At 44.7% G+C, this 18,957-nt stretch overlaps 1 protein-coding gene across 4 annotated transcripts in view; it reads right to left on the bottom strand.

Moving 5' to 3' along the window:
* The window catches only part of Mark3 (microtubule affinity regulating kinase 3), a 91,158-nt gene that overhangs the window by 71,644 nt on the left and 557 nt on the right, over positions 1-18,957 (bottom strand). The window lies entirely within an intron of this gene.

Here is an 18,957-nt window from a genome sequence, read left to right as displayed (position 1 = left end):
AAGAGGTGTGTAGGGATCAGAGGAATGGCTTAGGTGTTAAAAAGTATTAGCCAATGAGTAAAAGCATCAGATATCAGATACCAAGTTCAAGCCCTGGTCTTGGACAAAAAAATAGTAATAACAGAAGAGCTGTAAATTATAAATCATTGAAGATACAAACTTAAATATTCCTTATGCTAGGTACTGGTGATTCAAAACTTAAATATTCCTTATGCTAGGTACTGGTGATTCATGCCTGTAATCCTAGCTACTCAAGAGCCCAGCAAGGAAAGTCCATCTCCAGTTACCTACAAGAAAATCATAAGTGGCAGTGTGGCTCAAAGTAGAATAGTACTAGCCTTATGCAAAAGAGCTTAGGGACAGTGCCCAGGATCTGAGTTCAAGCCACACAACCGACTATATACATATACATACATTAGACATATATGTTTATAGTCTTTATGCTCAATAGGAAATGGACTCATTACCTTGCTCATGTAACTGTAACCCCTCTGTACATTATCTTTACAATAAACAATATATATTAAAAAATAAAATAAATTCAATCTGAAATCCTACCCAAAGACTCATGTTTTAAAAGTTTGGTCCCCACTGGACACTATTTTGGGAAGTTCTGCAACATTAGGAGCTGGGGCCTTCCCTGGAGGAATGGGTCACAGGAAGGTGGGTCTTTAGGGGCATCTTTTCCCTGACTCATTCCTTTCTTTCTCTATATCCTGTCTACCATGAAGAACCTCCTCTGACACACACTCCTGCCATCACACATATTATGAGGACGAGAACCCTCTGAAACTCAGCAACAAAAACAATTTGTCCTATAAACTCCATCAGGTATTTTGTCAAAGTAACAGGAAAAGTAACCAATACACTTAATTACCTCCTATATGAGGAGATAACAGATTTACCAGTTTAAGATTAACTACATATTAACTCTTTTTTTTTTTTTTTTTTTTTTTTTTTGTCGGTCGTGGGGCTTGAACTCTGGGCCTGGGCGCTGTCCCTCAGCTCTTCAGCTCAAGGCAAGCGCTCTACCACTTGAGCTACAGCGCCACTTCCGGTTTTCTGGTGGTTTATTGGAGATAGGAGTCTCACAGTCTTTCCTGCCCGGGCTGGCTTTGAACCGCGATCCTCAGATCTCAGCCTCCTGAGTAGCTAGGATTACAGGCGTGAGCCACCAGCGCCTGGCAACTACATATTAACTCTTGTAAACAGAATTCAGTCTCTTCCCTAAAAGAGATATATGCCCACAAATCTTTTCTAATCCTTAACAAACCACCTCCTGAACACATGGACTGGTTTTCCAAATCTTAGAAAACATTTATGAAGCCAAATTGTAACAATAAGTGGCTATCTTCCAATTCTTTTGTACTTCAGAGATACAAAGTTTAATTTCATTTTTGATGGCAGATAATTATTTCATTCATTACAGAAACAGAACTTTACAAAACTAGTTACTATTTCAGCTGGGAAAACAGCTAAAGCCTTGCTCAAAATGCCAGAGATACAGGCTAAATTGCCATCTTCCCTGTGGCATGTCTCTTTCTCTGCTCTCTTTCTCTGCCATGCTTCGTTTCTAAGGAATAAAAATTTGTTAGCAAACTAGGGTGTGACAACACTCTCTTGGTCTGAAAAAAGTCACAGACTAAAACACAACTTTCAGCAAAAACTACAACAAAAGAAGAAATTTTGGACTCATTTTAGAACAAGTCAGGTCTGCCTCTTACCAGTGCAGGTTGGCACCCCTAATCAAAAAGATCCAAGCCAAGTGCCAGTGGCTCACACCTGTAATCCTAGCTACTCCGGAGGCTGAGATCTAAGGATCACAGTTTGAATCCAGCCTGGACAGGGAAGTCCCTGAGACTCTCCAATTAACCAACAGAAAACTGTGATGCTGTGACTCAAAGTGGTAGAGTGTTAGCCTTGAGCAAAGGAGCTCAGGGACAGCCAGAGCCCCAGCCCCAGGCCCTGAATTCAATCAAGCCCCAAGACCGAAAAAAAAAACAAAAACAAAAAAAAAAATCCAAAATCTCAAATGGGTCATTCAAAAAAAATTTTTAAGCAAGTTTCAGAGTATTTCAGATATATATTTTTATATTAGGGATGTTCACCAAATAAAGTCTGGGCAAATATTCCCAAATCTGAAACACTTTTTTGGCCAGTCCTGGGGCACTGTCTCTGAGCTTCTTTTGCTCAAGCTAGCATTCTACCACTTGAGCCACAGCACCACTTCTGGCTTTTTCTGTGTATGTGGTACTAAGGAATCAAACCCTGGGCTTTATGCATGCTAGGCAAGCATTCTACCACTAAGCCATATCCCAGCCCACAAATCTGAAAATTCTAAAATCTTTTTTTTTTCTTTTCCCAGGGCTGAGGACCAAACCCAGGGCCTTGCACGCGCTGGGCGGGCGCCCTTCCGCTGGGCTAAACCCCCAGCCCCAAATTCTAAAATCTTAAATGGGTCCCAAACACTTCAGGTAAGAAATAGTAAACCTATACTACTATTTATCAGTACTGGAAGCCAGGTACTAGTGGCTCATGTTTATAATCCTAGCTATTCAAGAGAATAAGATCAAGAGGTTTGAGGTGCAAAGCCAGTGAGGGTACATGACTGTCTTCAAAAACAAAAAAACAAAAACAAAAAAAACACAGAGAACTGGATTCATGGCTAAGCAAACAAGACCAGTGAGCATAATGCCCTGATTAAAATCCAGTACCACCAAAAGGACAAAAATAAAAAACAACACTGGAGGCTATGGCCAATGCTTTAGGGAAGAAAAATGTTATATATATATATATATTACTGTAAAGATAATGTACAGAGTTGTTACAGTTACACGAGTAAGGTAATGACTACATTTCCTATTGAGCATCATTACCCCCTCCTTTGTTTTTCCCCTACCATCCCTTCCCTCCCCAACACCCCAACTCCTCCTTCCCCCAGGGAAGGAAAATGTTTAACAATCTGAGAATTAGCTAGAAAGAGAGACAGCAGCTGTGTGTGTGTGTGTAAATTAGCTAGAAAGATATAACCGCTCTGTGTGTGTGTGTGTGTGTGTGTGTGTGTGTGTGTGTGTGTGTGTGTGTGTGTGTGTGTGTGTGTGTGTGTGTGTGTGTGTGTGTGTGTGTGTGTGTGTGTGTGTGTGTGTGTGTGTGTGTGTGTGTGTACAGTGTGGCAGCCTGAACTCAGGGCCTCATGCACTTACTCAGATTTTTCTTCACAGCTCTGATACCTCAGCCACACCTTTCAGTTCCAGCTTTTTGGTAGTTAATTGGAGATAAGAGTCTCAAACTTGGGGATGGGAAAGTGGCTCAGTGGTAGAGTGTTTGCCTTGCATGCATGAGGCTCTGGGTTCGATTCCTCAGCACCACATAAGCAAAAAAGGTCAGAAGTAGAGATGTGGCTCAAGTGGTAAAGCTCTAGCCTTCAGCTGAAGAGCTCAAGGGCAGCTCCCAGGCCCAGAGTCCAAGCCCCAGACAGGCAAAAAAAAAAAAAAAAAAAAAGTCTCAAACTTGTCTATACCAAGCCTGGCTTTGAACTGCAATTCTCGGATCTCAGCCTGCTTAGTAGCCAAAATCTAGGTTTAAGTCGTCAGTATCTGGCTAAGGCATAACTTTTTATAATTTTCTTACAAATTTAAAATTATTTCAAAAGTAGACATTTAGTGAATACACAGGTATGCTACAAAGTCACAGTAATTCAAAGGAACACATGTAAAGCACTAACACAAGAACAGAAAAACCAACACAAAAGAATATAAACTAAAAGGAATGAAGATACAGGAGCATAAGACATAACACAAGGAACTCAATTTTAAAGTAAGAATACAAAGCTGGGTGCTGGTGGCTCATACCTACAATCATAGCTACTCAGAAGGCTGAGATCTGAGGATGGCGGCTTGAAGCCAGCCCAGGCAATGAAGTCTATGAGACTTTTTTTTTTGTCCATCCTGGAATTTGAACCCAAGGCCTGGACGCTGTCCCTGAGCCTCTCTCTGTGTGCTCAAGGCTAGCACTCTACTATTTAAGCCACAACACCACTTCCAGTTTTCTGGGAGGTAAGAGTCTCACAGAGACTTTTCAGCGCAGGCTGGCTTCAAACCATGCGATCTCACCTCCCCCCACCCTTGGCGCTAGGATTAGAAGTGTGAGCCAGTGGCACCTAGCTATGAACAAAGTCTGTGATCCTCAGATCTCAGCCCCCTGAGTAGCTAGGATTATAGGTGTGGGCTACAGTCACCAAGTTTGCTCCATACTTTGTCAACTCTATCTCATAAACATCTAGACTTTTCTTCAACCTCAGACTCATCTTTTTGGGTTTTTTAGTTTGGTTTTTTTTTTTTTTTTGGGTCGGTCATGGGGCTTGAACTCTGGGCCTGGATGCTGTCCCGGAGCTCTTCAGCTCAAGGCTAGCGCTCTACCACTTGAGCCACAGCACCACTTCCGGTTTTCTGGTGGTTTACTGGAGATAAGAGTTTCATGGACTTTCTTGCCCGGGCTTTGAACTGCGATCCTCAGATCTTAGCCTCCTGAGTAGCTAGGATTACAGGCGTGAGCCACCAGTGCCCGGCAACTTTTTTATTTTTTATTATTTTTGCTGGTCCTGGACCTTGAACTCAGGCCACAGTGCCACTTTTGGCTTTTACTGTTTATGTGGTACTGAGGAATCAAACCCAGGGCTTCACGCATGCTAGGCAAGTAACTCTACCACTAAGCCACATTCCCAGCCCCCGCCCTCCTTTTTTTTGGCTGGTCATGGGGCTTGAACTCTGGGTTTGGACACTGTCCTTCAGCTCAAGGCTAGCACTCTGTCAACTCGAACCACAGCTCCACTTTCGGTTTTCTAGTGGTTTATTGGAGATAGTGTCTCCTGGACTTTCCTGCCTGGGCTGGCTTTGAACTTTGATCCTCAGATCTCAACCTCCTTGAGCTAGGATTAACAAGAGTGAGCCCCCAGTACCTGGCCCAGTCCTTATTTTTTATTTTTATTAGGTCATGGTGCTTGAACTCAGGGTCTGTCCCTGAGTTTTATTGCTCAGGGCTAGCTAGCGCTCTACCACTTAGAGCAATAGCTCCACTTCTGGTTTTCTGGTGGTTAATTGGAGATAAGAATCTTATGGACTTTTCCTGCCTTTCCTACCTGGGATGTCTTCAAACTGTGATCCTCAGATCTCAGCCTTCTGAGTAACTAGGATTACAGGTATGAGTAACAAGTGCCCAGCTAAAATCTGTTGATTCTATGTCTCATTTTTCTCTCACACACGAGGCTCATATTTCATCACATTGCCTTTTAAGAAAGTAGTCTGAGGGCCAGGAAGGTGGCTCAGTGGTACAGTGCTTGCCTGGCATGCATGAAGCCCTGGGTTCAATTCCTCGGCACCACATAAGCAGAAATAGCTAGAAGCGGCGCTATGGCTCAAGTGATAGAGTGCTAGCCTTGAGTTGAAGAGTGGAAGGACAGCGCCCAGGCCAAGAGTTCAAGCCCAGGACTGGCGAAAGAAAGAAAGAGAGAAAGAAAGGGAAGGAAGGAAGGAAGGCAGGCAGGCAGGCAGGCAGGCAGGCAGGCAGTCTGAGCCAGATGCCAGTGGCTCATGCCTGTAATAATCCCAGCTACTCAGTTGGCTGAGATCTGAGGATTGTGGTTCAGTCAGTTAGAACAGGAAACTGGGAGACTCATCTCCAATAAACTACTAAAAATGCCAGAAGTGGAAGAACACTACTAGCCTTGAACAAAGTAAAAAGCTCATGGATCCAGGCGCCGGTGGCTCGTGCCTGTAATCGTAGCTACTCAAGAGGCAGAGATTGAGGATCACAGTTTACAGCCAGCTCAGGCAGGGCAGTCCAAGAGACTCTTATCTCCAATTAGCCACCAGAAAACCGTAAGTGGTGCTGTGGCTCAAGTGACAGAGTGCTTGCTTTGAGCTAAAGAGCTCAGGGACAGCACCCAGCCTTAGAATTCAAGCCCCATGGGGCTGGGAAGGTGGCTCAGTGGTAGAGCGCTTGCCTTGCATGCTCGAGGCCCTGGGTTCGATTCCTCAGCACCACATAAGCAAAAAGAAAAAAGCTGGAAGTGGCGCTGAGGGACAGCGCCCAGGCCCAGAGTTCAGGCCCCATGACCGGACCCAAAAAAAAAAAAAAAAGACTGAGATCTGAGAGTTCTGACTGAAAGCTAGTCTGGTGAGAAAGTCCATGGGACTCTATCTCTAAAATTAACTATGACCAAAAACCCAGAAGTGGAGCTGTGGTAGTGTAAGCCTTGAGCAAAAAAGTTCAGGGCCAGTGCCCAGGCCAAGTTCAAGTCCCTGGACTGGTACCAAAAAAATAATTTTTTTTTAAAGTAAAGGAACTAGGTCATAAGAGGCCTAATCATGTCAGGACATTATCATCTAGTTAGCTTATCTTATAGATAAGCTAACTAGAGTACACAGGCCACAGAATAAAATACCAGGTTAGATTCTATAAACCCAGAGTTATTACTGTGGTGGTTTAAAAACATGACCTTAGAGCAGAGCTCTTCTGATTTCTGCCTGTAACCCTAGGTACTGAGGAGGCTGAAATATGAGGATCAAGGTTCAAAGCCAACCTGAGCAGGAAAGTTCATGTGACTCCTATGTCCAATTAATCACCCAAAAAGTTAGAGGTAGAGGTGTAGCTCAAGTGACAGAGCATAAAAACTCAGGGATGGTGCCCAGGCCAAGACCCCCCAGTACCAGTACCCAAAACAAAAGCAACAACAACAACAACAAAAATTCTACCCACTCAATTTCAGGGTCCCCTTCAACTGAGGGTCTAGTCTTGGTAGAATAGAGATAAGCCATATCTTTCTTTTTATCAGTTCCACAACTCTAGGCCTGGGCCCAGTCTCTCAGCTCTTCAGCTCAGGGGTAGCACTCTACCACTTGAACCACAGCACCACTTCTGGTTTTCTCCCCGGCTGGCTTTGAATCATGATCCTAAAATCTCAGGCTCCAGAGTAGCTAGGATTACAGGCATGAGCCACCAGGGGCCAGCAATAAGCCATATCTTAATGAAATTTCTTCCACATTAACTGTGAATGTAAGATGTTTCTTGTTTTATACTACTAAGTAGTTGAGCGGTTTGTTCCACAGCAATAAGCAACTAAATAATCAACAAGAAATACTTTAAGAATCTGAATTTAGTTAACAGAAAAAGAAACAAATACATTACCATAGTATGTGGAAATTTCTTTATCAAGTATCTTCAATGTCTAGATGGTAGCCTTATTTTCAATGATTTGAGAAGAAAAAATAAAATACTAAATCTACTCTACGTGCAATGCTAACTCATGCCAAAGATACCACTGGCAAGCTTAGGACAGGTATTAGGTGAGGTAAGGAAAGTCAAGGAAAGAGTTGGAGACAGAATGTGGAAAGAATGTCATTTAAAAAAAAAAAAGCCTCAAACACCTTTTACACAAAAGATGCTTGCATTCTAGAAAGTATAAGAGCAAAAGGCAAACGAGAGGTGGTTCTAGGCCTACTCCTTTCCAGCATTCTCACTCTAGAATCTGCTATTGTAGACTGACTGCATAAAGAATGGTTATGTAACCAGGCACCAGTGGCTCACCCCTGTCATCCTAGCTCCTTAGGAGGCTGAGATCTGAGAACTGCAGTCAAAGCCAGCCCAGGCAGGAAAGCCCATGAGACTGTCTTCAATTAACCACCAAAAAAGTTGCAAGTAGAGCTTTGGCTCTAGTAGTGGTAGACAGGGACAGCACCCAGGCCCTGAGGTCAAGCCCCCAAGACCAAGTACCAAAAAAGAAAAAGAATGGTAATATAAAAATATCAGTCTAGGGGCTGGGAAGGTGGCTCAGTGGTAGAGCACTTGCCTCGCATGCATGAGGCCCTGGGTTCCATTCCTCAGCACCACATAAGCAAAAAGAAAAAAGCTGGAAGTGGCGCTGTGGCTCACGTGGTAGGTAGATCACTAGCCTTGAGCTGAAGAGCTGAGGGACAGCGCCCAGGCCCAGAGTTCAGGCCCTACAACCGGACGGAAAAAAAAAAAAAATCAGTCTAGGCACTGGTGATTCATGTCTGTAATCCTAGCTTCTCAAGAGGCTAAAATCTAAAAGACTGTAGTTCAAAGACAGCTGTGGAAGAAAATTCCATAAGATTCCATCTTCACAATAGCCAACAAAAAGCTGGCCTGGAATCATGGCTAAAGAAGTTGTAGAAAGCCGGGCACCGATGGTTCACACCTGTAATCCTAGCTACTCAGGAGGCTGAGATCTGAGGATCACAGTTCAAAGCCAGCCAGGACAAGGAAAGTACATGAGACCTTATCTCCAATAAACTACCAGAAAAATGGAAGTGGCTCTGTGGCTCAAGTGGTATAGTACTTGCCTTGAGCTGAAGAGCTCAGGGACAGTGCCTAGGCTCAGAGTTCAAGCCCCATGACTGATCAAAAAAAAGTTGTAGAGCACCAATTAAGCAAACAAATCAAGAGAGCATTAGACTGTGAGTTCAAACTCAATACTGAGGGAAAAAAGAAAATGGCTACAGTACAATGCTGAAGGTTTTGTTTGGTTTTTGCCAGTCCTGGGGCTTGAATTCAGGGTCTGGGCATTGTCCCTGAGCTTCTTTTGCTCAAGGTTAGTGCTCTACAACTTTGAGCCACAGGGCCACTTCTGGTTTTCTGGTGGTTCATTGGAGGTAAGAGGTTCACAGACTTTCCTGCCTGGGCTGGCTTCAAACTACAATCCTCAGTTCTCAGCTGTGAGCCACCAATGCCAGGCTTGAGGTAAACTTTTTGTTGTTGTTGTTAGTCATGGAGCCTAAACTCTGGATCTAGGTGCTGTCCCTGAGCTTTTCAGCTCAAGGCTAGCACTTTACCACTTGAGCCACAGTGCCACCTCCAGCTTTCTTCTGCTTATGTGGTACTAAGGAATCGAACCCAGGGCCTCATGCATGCAAGGCAAGCACTCTACTGCTGAGCCACCTTCCCAGCCCTGAGGTAAACTCTTAAAAGTTTCTTTATCTCATAGTTCTGGAGATTCCAGTCCAAACCCAGACAGGCCCATTGCTTTTGCCCTCTGGTTGGGGCCCTGACAGCCAACGGTGGGGAAGGTAAACTACTCACCTCATGAGTCAGAAAGATGGTGAAAAAAAGAAAAATGAGAGTGGGATGAGGCCCGGGTTCTACAATCCCCTTTGAGAGCATCTCACCCCCAGCTGCCAAGTGACCAAAGAATCTGGCAGTATCTCCACACTGGGCAACAAGCCTTAAGTAGATAAGACCTTTGGGGGCCATTCAACACCCAAACTATAACAGACACCCAAAAAGAAAAGCCCATTGTTTTCATCAGAAAAGTTCTCCTCTCTCCAACCTCTACTCTCTCCATTACTCTGTACAACTGGGTGCATATGGGTTCACAAATCAACCCTGTATTTTCTTTTTTTCTATTATTATTTTTTTTTTGTCCAGTCGTAAGGCCTGAACTCTGGGCCTGGGCGCTGTCCCTCAGCTCTTCAGCTCAAGGCTAGCGCTCTACCACTTGAGCCACAGCACCACTTCCGGCTTTTTTCTTTTTCTTATGTGGTGCTGAGGAATCGAACCCAGGGCCTCATGCATGCAAGGCAAGCGCTCTACCACTGAACCACCTTCCCAGCCACAATTTTACATTAAATATGAACAACAAAAAACCTCTTGGATTCTTGTGTGGGGTGCTTTAATATCTTACACAATAGGCTGAAGAAAATACAAGGTTGGGGCTGGGAAGGTGGCTCAGTGGTAGAGCGCTTGCCTTGCATGCACGAGGCCCTGGGTTCGATTCCTCAGTACCACATAAGGAAAAAGAAAAAAGCCTGAAGTGGTGCTATGGCTCAAGTGGTAGAGCGTTAGTCTTGAGCTGAAGAGCTGAGGGACAGCACCCAGGCCCAGAGTTCAGGCCCCACAACCGGGACCCCCCCCCCAAAAAAAAAAAAATTGTAAAATGGACATGAGAGACAATGCCTGCCTTAGTCCTCCCAGGAGAGATCAGAAGGGGCTGCATTCCCTTACTCTGGGGACAAACTGCAGGGATAAAATCTAGCTATATTTCAGAATGATAAAATTTTAACTTTTTTTGGCTGGCCTTAAACTTCTAATCCTTCTGCCTCCGCCACCCAAAAGCTTAAGACTACAGGGCTGGGAAGGTGGCTCAGTGGTAGAGCGCTTGCCTCGCATGCGTGAGGCCCTGGGTTCGATTCCTCAGCACCACATAAGCAAAAAGAAAAAAGCCGGAAGTGGCGCTGTGGCTCAAGTGGTAGAGCGCTAGCCTTGAGCTGAAGAGCTGAGGGACAGCGCCCAGGCCCAGAGTTCAGACCCCATGACCGGACCCAAAACAAACAAACAAAAAAAAAGCTTAGACTACAGCATGGGCCACCACAGCCTGTGCAGAATGAAGTCTTCGAAATAGGTAACAGATACAAGATTGTGTACTGAAGTTTCTAAGTAATTACTACGTAAATAACATGTTTTATAACTCTCTTAAGTTTCTACTGGTTATTAGGAGATGACTAATAGCCACAAGACAGTGGCTGGAGCCTATAATCCTAGCTATTTAGGAGGCTGAGATTTGAGGGTCATACGTCAAAGTCCAGCCCTGGCAGGAAAAGCTGTGAGCGACTCTTATTTCCAATGAACCACAAGAGAACTGGAAATGGAACTGTGGCTCAAAGCAGAAGAGTGCTAGTCTTAAGCAAAACAGCTCAGGGACAGTGCCCAGGCCTTGAGTTCAAGACCCAGGACCAGCACGAAAATAAAAAACAAACAAGTAGCTAAGCATGGTGATTACACATCTATAAGCCCTGCACTCAGAAGGCTGAGCAGGAAAACAGACAACTTTGAGGTCAGCCTGGGTCAACTAGGGAGTTCCAGGTCAGTATGGGCTAAACAGTGAGGCTCTGTCTCAAGAATCCAAAAATAGCTAAGCATGGTGATACAGGACTGTAACTCCAGTTATTCAGGAGGCAAGGTAGAGGATAGCAAACTTGAGGCCAGCCTGGGAAAAATTAGTCTCTATCTCAAAAGCAAAACAGAGAATGATGAAAGAGGTGACACTGATCAAGATGCCGGTACCTGGCTTCACTACATAGTCTTGCTGTAGGCCAGTTTCTATATAAAACTCCTTTGTAGCTGGTTGCTGAGTAGCTACTTAGGAAGCTGAGATCTGAGGATTGCAGTTTGAAGCCAACCCAGGAAGGAAAGTCTTATCGTAAGGAGACTCTTATCTCCACTAAACCACCAAAAAAGCCGGAAGCAGAGCTGTGGCTCAAGAGCTAGAGCACTGGCCTTAAGCAAAAGCAGCTCAGGCTCCGAGTTCAAGTCCTGCTACAAGAATGCACCGCACGTGCAGGCACACGCGCATACACATATGCACACACACACACACATTTTTAAAGTAACTTTAAAAAAACAGGCTGGAGGCTGGGAATGTAGCTTGCTTAGCATCCATCAGAATGATAAAATTTTAACTTTTTTTGGCTGGCCTTAAACTTCTAATCCTTCTGCCTCCGCCACCCAAAAGCTTAGACTACAGGGCTGGGAAGGTGGCTCAGTGGTAGAGCGCTTGCCTTGCATGCGTGAGGCCCTGGGTTCGATTCCTCAGCACCACATAAGCAAAAAGAAAAAAGCCGGAAGTGGCGCTGTACCACAGAAACAGAAAAAGCCAGAAGTGGTGCTGTGGCTCAAGTGGTAGAGAGTTAGCTTTGAGCAAAAGAAGCTTAGGGACAGTGCCCAGAACCTGAGTTCAAGCCCCAGGACTGACAAAAAAAAAAAACAGGCTCAAGGCAGGCTTAAGTGGTAAAGTAAGTACAAACCTAGTGTGAGACTTGAGTTCAATCCCCAGGACAGCCAAAAAAAAAAAAAAAAGTATTTGGTAGATGTGTTGGCTCAGTCCTATAATCCTAGCTGTTCAGGAGGTAGAGATTGGGCGGATCACAGTTGGGAACTAGCTTGCTGAGAAAGTTCATGGGACCCTCATCTCTGCCAATACGCTGGGTATGCAGTAACACTTGTCTGTCATCCCAACTAGGGTGGTGGCATAGATAAGAGAACCATGACTCAGGCTAGACTTACCCAAAAAATAGTGAAAGTAAAAGTGCTGTGGGCCTGGCTCAAGTAACACTGTGTGTGCTTAACAAGTGTAAGGTCCTGAGCTACATACACTGAGTATCATTACAAAAAAATATGTGCTGAGTGCTGGTGACTCACGTTTGTAATCCTAGCTACTCAGGAGGCTGAGATCTGAGAGGTTCAAAGCCAGCCCGAGCAGGAAAGTCTATGAGACTCTTATCTCCAATAAACCACCAGAAAACCAGAAGTGACACAGTGGCTCAAGTGGTAGAGCACTCACCTTGAGCTGAAGAGCTGAGAGACTGGGCCCAGGCCCAGAGCTCAAGCCCCACAACTGAACAAAAAAAAAAAAAGTGTGAGGGTATGTCTGCATGGATCAAGGAGCCTTTAATTTTAATGTGTGTGATCCTGGGTTCAATCCCCAGTACCAGAAACAAACAAACAAACACAAATACACACGATAAAGGCACAGTTAATTTTTTAAAGCCTTTATTTCTTCTGAAAGTTTAGAGATAAAAGACGTACTGAACGTGTTTCCTGGGAGAAGGAATAAAGAAGACTGTCACTGAGCTGTTGAGAACATGGAGCTCACTAGATACCAGGATTTCTTAACTCTTTTTTTTTTTGTCAGTTGTAGGGCCTGAACTCTGGGCCTGGGTGCCGCCCCTCAACTCTTCAGCTTAAGGCTAGTGCTGTACCACTCGAGCCACAGCACCACTTCTGATTTTCTTCTGCTTATGTGATGCTGAGGAATCGAACCCAGGGCCTCATGCACACAAGGCAAGCACACTACCACTGAGCCACCTTCACAGCCTCAGTAGACTACTGACATCTCAAGCTAGGTAAATTTTAATGGGGGAAAGAGAGGTTTGTCTTTACGTTTTGTAAAATGTTTAGCAAAATTTCTGGTCAGCAACAATCTGCCCTTCTAATTTTGACAACCAAAAATATCTCTAGGCATTGTTAATAGTCCAGAGTTAAATAAAGGTCAGTGGTAACTACTTATTCTACTTGTTTGAAAATTTCAGAATAAGACTTATTTAAGATTTGACTTTACTGCCGGGCGCTGGTGGCTCACGCCTGTAATCCTAGCTACTCAGGAGGCTGAGATCTGAGGATCGCGGTTCAAAGCCAGCCCGGGCAGGAGAGACCGTGAGACTCCTATCTCCAATAAACCACCAGAAAACCGGAAGTGGCGCTGTAGCTCAAGTGGTAGAGCGCTTGCCTTGAGCTGAAGAGCTGAGGGACAGCGCCCAGGCCCAGAGTTCAAGCCCCACAACCGACAAAAAAAAAAAAAAAAGATTTGACTTTACTTATGTCCTGGATATTGGTTCAACTACACCCTCTCATTGAATAATGAATAAACTGGTTTTTGTTTTGGTGCAGGGCCTATGCTGTCCCTAAGCATTATTTTTTTGTTTTTTATTGTGAAAATACTGTACAGAGGGGTTACAATTACATGGGCAAGATAATGAGTACATTTCTTATCAAGCATTGTAGCCTCCTCCTTTGTTTCCCCTTCCCATCGGCGCCCCTCCACCCCCACCCGGCACCATAAAGTTCGTTTTCGACATAATGACTTGTACATCTCATTGTTGCAATGGGTCCACCTGTATCCCTATTTAAACCATTTGTTTTTCCCCTTCCCCTCCACAAATTATACCAACTGTCCCTCAGTTTTTTTGCTCAAGGCTAGCATTCAACCACTGGAGCCACAACTTCACGTCCTGTTTTTTGCTGATTAACTGGAGATAAGAATCTCAGAAGGCTCTGCCTGGGATGGCTTCAAACTACAATTCTTAAATCTCAGCCTCCTGAGTAGTTAGGATTACAGGTGTGAGCCACAGCACTTGGTTGTTAAACTAGCTCTTGAGAAAGGAGATTGAGCTGGAGATCTAGGTCGTGTAGTGGCTTTTCTACTACACAATCCATGGTCATGAGCAGGCTTATTACCTCAGTGAGTCTCAGCATACTACTTGGGTCAAATTGTTTAATTTTTGAACTATATAATGACGTGGTAATAGTGAACTTTGACATATCTATCCACCATAAAGGAGGATCTTAACATTTATAAAACAAATGAAGAGGCTAGCAATGTGGCTTCCTGGTAAATTGCTTGCCCGACATGCATGAAGCCCTGAGTTCGATTCATCAGTACCACATAAACAGAAAAGCCTGGAGTGGCACTATGGCTCAAGTGGTAAAGTGTTAGCCTTCGATGAAAGAAGCTCAGGGACAGTGTTCCAGGTCCTGAGTTCAAGCCACATTATTTATTTTTGGGTCCAGTCATGGGGCCTGAACTCTGCTCCTAGGCGCTGTCCCTCAGCTTTTCAGCTCAAGGCTAACCCCTCTGTATAGCACTTCTATAATAGATTTTTTTTTTTTTTGGTCATTCATGGGGCTTGAACTCTGAGCTTGGGCACTGTCCCTGCGCTCTTCAGCTCAAGGCCAGCGCTCTACCACTTGAGCCACAGCACCACTTCCAGTTTTCTGGTGGTTAACTGGAGATAAGAGTCTCATGGACTTTTCTGCCCCGGGCTGGCTTTGAACCATGATCCTCAGATCTCAACCTCCTCAGTAGCTAGGATTACAGGTGTGAGCCACCGGCACCTGGCTATAATAGAAATTTTTTTAATGTAAAAAAAAAAAAAAAATTAAGCCTGTGCCTGTGGCTCTCACCTGTAATCTTAGCTACTCAGGAGGGAGATCTGAGGATTGCATTTTGATGCCAGCCAGGGCAGAAAAGTCAGTGAGACTCTTATCTCCAATTAACCAGTCAAAACCCAGAAGTAGAGAGTGGCTCAAAGTGGTAGAGCACTGGCCTTGAGCAAAAGAGATCAGGGTCAGAGCCCTGGCCCTGAGTTCAAGCCCCACAACCACCCAAAATAATTAAGTAACATTCCCATAATAAGAAAAGTATAATCTCGGGGCTGGGAAGGTGGTTCAGTGGTAGAGCACTTGCCTTGCATGCATGAGGCCCTGGGTTCGATTCCTCAGCACCACATAAGCAAAAAGAAAAAAGCCGGAAGTGGCACTGTGGTTCAAGTGGTAGAGTGCCAGCCTTGAGCTGAAGAGCTGAGGGACAGCGCCCAGGCCCAGAGTTCAGGCCCCATGACTGGACCCCCCCCCCAAAAGAAAAGTATAATCTCCTTTTATAAAACAGAAAAAAAAAAATCTATTGTAGTCATAATAGCCACAACGTCCATCAATTGGTGAATGGATTAAAAGCAAAAACAGAAAATGTGAGCCGATGCTGGTGGCTCACACATACTCAGAGGTCTGAGATCACAGTTCAAAGCCAGCCCAGGCAGGAAATTCCATGAGACTCTATCTCCAATTAACCACCACATAACAGGAAGTGGCACTGTGGCTTAAAGTTGTAGAGTGCTAGCTTGGAACCTTGAACAAAAAGAGCTCAGGGACAGTGCTCAGGCCCTAAGTTCAAGCCCAATGATGGAAAAGAAAAGGAAAGGAAAGGAAGAAAGAAAGAAAGAAAGGAAGAAAGAAAGAAAGGAAGAAAGAAAGAAAGAAAAAGAGACCACAAACAAACCTGCAGTACATTCAATAACATACTACTTAGCAATAAAAAGGAATAAAGTACTAATACATATGAAAACACAAATCTCAAAAGTAGTATGCTAAATTCAAGTCAGGTACAGCTAGGTATGGTGGTGCATGCCTGTAATCCCAGCATTGAGTATGTTGAGGCAACTTTCTTTTTTTGGGGGGTCCGGTCTTGGGGCCTGAACTCTGGGCCTGGGCGCTGTCCCTCAGCTCTTCAGCTCAAGGCTAGCACTCTACCACTTGAGCCACAGCACCACTTCCGGCTTTTTTCTTTTTGCTTATGTGGTGCTGAGGAATCAAACCCAGGACCTCAGGCAAGCAAGGCAAGCGCTCTACCACTGAGCCACCTTCCCAGCCCTGTTGAAGCAAGTTTGAAATCAGACCTCATCTCAAAAACAAACAGCATGAGAAAGTCATACACAAACATGTATATAGTCTATGACTCTACAAATATGAGCATTCTAGAAAAGGTAAGACTGACTACAAGGACAAAAAACACATCAGTCAATGGTTGCCAGAAGAAGGGTTGTCTTAGAAAGGGCCACAACAGGGGCTGGGAAGGTGGCTCAGTGGCAGAGCGCTTGTCTTGCATGCCTGAGGCCCTGGGTTCGATTCCTTAGCACCACATAAGCAAAAAAGAAAAAAACCGGAAGTGGTGCTGTGGCTCAAGTGGTAGAGTGCTAGCCTTGAGCTGAAACGCTGAGGGACAGGCCCCACGACCGGACCTTCCCCCCCTCCCCCCCCCAAAAAAAAGGGCCACAAGAAGCCATTCTAGGTGATAGAGCACATACAGGGAAACTGGGAGACGGACATGTTCTCTATCTTGAATGTAGTGGTGGTTACATGACTATTCATCAAACTCAAGACCATCTACTTTAAACGTGAATGTTCTTATCTCAAAACCTGACTTAAACAAAAGGACTTCTCTAAAAATGGAGAGCTCTGTTCACAGTACACTCACCACTCAACTGACAGGAAGTCTGACATTAGCCATGCAGTAATGACAGAGAAGTAATATAGGCTCTGTCAGAAGTGGGCCTGAGGTCTCATACTAATCAAGGTGCTAGCCACACTGAGGAAGACACACAGCTACTTCCGTATCATGCCAACAGGAGCATCAGAAATGGAACAAGGAAAGGCTGAATTTAAGGTGAATATAAGCTACAAATCTAATCTTTTTCTGACGGGTCGTAGGGCTTGAACTTTGGACCTGGGCACTGTCCCTCAGCTCTTCAGATCAAGGCTAGCGCTCTACACCTCTTGAGTCACAATGCCACTTCTGGCCATTTCTGTTTATGTGGTGCTGAGGAATCGTTTTTGGTTTTTTGTTTGTTTGTTTTTTGGGTCCGGTAGTGGGGCCTGAACTCTGGGCCTGGGCGCTGTCCCTCAGCTCTTCAGCTCAAGGCTAGCGCTCTACCACTTGAGCCACAGTGCCACCTCCGGCTTTTTTCTTTTTGCTTATGTGGTGCTAAGGAATCGAACCCAGGGCCTCGTGCATCCAAGGCAAGCACTCTACCGCTGAGCCACCTTCCCAGCTCCCCCTTTTTTTTGCAGGGGGGGGAGGGGAGTGTCATGGGGCTTGAACTCTGGGCCCTGGCTCTGTCCCTCAGCTCTTCAGCTCAAGGCTTGCACTCTACCACTTGAGCCACAGAGCCACTTCCGGTTTTCTGGTGGTTTTTGTTGAAGATAAATTATGTCTCAGGGACTTTCCTGCCAGGGCTGGCTTTGAACTACAACCCCCAAATCTCAGACTCCTGAGTAGCAAGAATTACAGGCATGAGCCACCAGCACCCAGCCCTAGATTTTTAAAGAACAAAGGTAGTAACTCTAACATACACAAAAAACTGAGAAACAATCAATAAACTAACCAAAGAACAGGTGAATATGACAAGTCAGTTTGTAATAATCACAACTGCCACCTAAACTCCTGCTATCGTCTCCAAATAGCCATCAAGGGAACATATGCAAAAAAAGATCCAACTGAAAAATGTTCATTTTCACAAATTTGTTGTGATTATTTCTCATTCCATTTTAGTAAGTATAGAACTCTCATACTGGTTGAAAAAAAAATTTTTGTGTGTGTGTGTGTGTGCCAGTCCTGGGGGCTTTGTGTTTAAAGCTAGTGCTCTACCACTTGAAGCACAGCTTCACCTCTGGATTTTTCAGTGGTTAATTGAAGAGTCCCATGGACTCTTATCAAAGCCAGGGTGGCTTTGCACTGCAATTCTCAGATCTCAGCCTCCTGAGTAGCTAGGATTACAGGCGTGAGCCACCAGCACAAGGCTACACACTGGACAATGTAAGGTTTTGGATTCTCTGAGAAAAGATCAACAACCAAAACCAATCAATCCTGAACTGCTCCTTCTTCTCTCCCTCCCCCCTGCATTGTTCCATTTTCATAGTGGTCAAAAAAAAAAATGTCAGGGACAGATTTCTTCAAAAGGACCTTAGTAAGAAAAAGGTCACAAGACACCATGATTGATAGCATATGTCTATCTTGGCTACTGGGTAAACTGAGGTAGGAGGGACACTTAAGCCCAAGAGTTAGGCTGGGCAATACTGAGATTCATCTTGAAAGAAAAAAAAATGAAGGGAAAAGAGAGAAGGAAAGAGGGATGGATGGATGGATGGATGGTTAGGAAGAGATGGAGGAATAGGTGAGAAAGGAAGAAAAGGAAGAAGGGAAGAAGGAGGTGGGAAGAGTTCACATTCATCTAGTTAAAACTTTTAGTACTGTAATTTTCTAACCCATCTCAATCATATATACATAGGCATACACACAGCACCGCACAATAACATACTAACAGGATACTTTAGACTAAGATTTATATAGACAGATAATTAATAGCTATCCAGCCACCAATGTCTCAGGATGCTATTGAAAGCATGAAAACATTCGGAGCAAGGGAGCTTTCCCTATAAGATGGCATTTTCTTGCCAGCAATTACCTCATAATCCTTATGGAATGCCAGTAAAGTTTCTTTCTTTCTTTTTTTTGTCGGTCGTGGGGCTTGAACTCTGGGCCTGGGCGCTGTCCCTGGCCTCTTCAGCGCAAGGCCAGCGCTCTACCGCTTGAGCCACAGCGCCACTTCCGGTTTTCTAGTGGTTTATTGGAAGTAAGAGTCTCACGGACTTTGCTGCCCGGGCTGGCTTTGAACCGCGATCCTCAGATCTCAGCCTCCTGAGTAGCTAGGATGACAGACGTGAGCCACCGGCGCCCGGCGTGAAGTTGTTTTTTACAAGTTATTTGCTAGCTGTTTTTACACAGACAATAACTGAACTGAATGCCTGAACTGGAGAAAAGAGATCAGAGACGGAGTC

Source organism: Dipodomys spectabilis, unplaced genomic scaffold (genome assembly GCF_019054845.1).
Source record: "Dipodomys spectabilis isolate Male_0828 unplaced genomic scaffold, ASM1905484v1 ptg000212l, whole genome shotgun sequence".
Lineage (NCBI taxonomy): Eukaryota > Metazoa > Chordata > Mammalia > Rodentia > Heteromyidae > Dipodomys > Dipodomys spectabilis.
The sequence above is the reverse complement of the archived record's forward strand: the minus strand, read 5'-3'. Positions and strand labels throughout refer to the sequence as shown.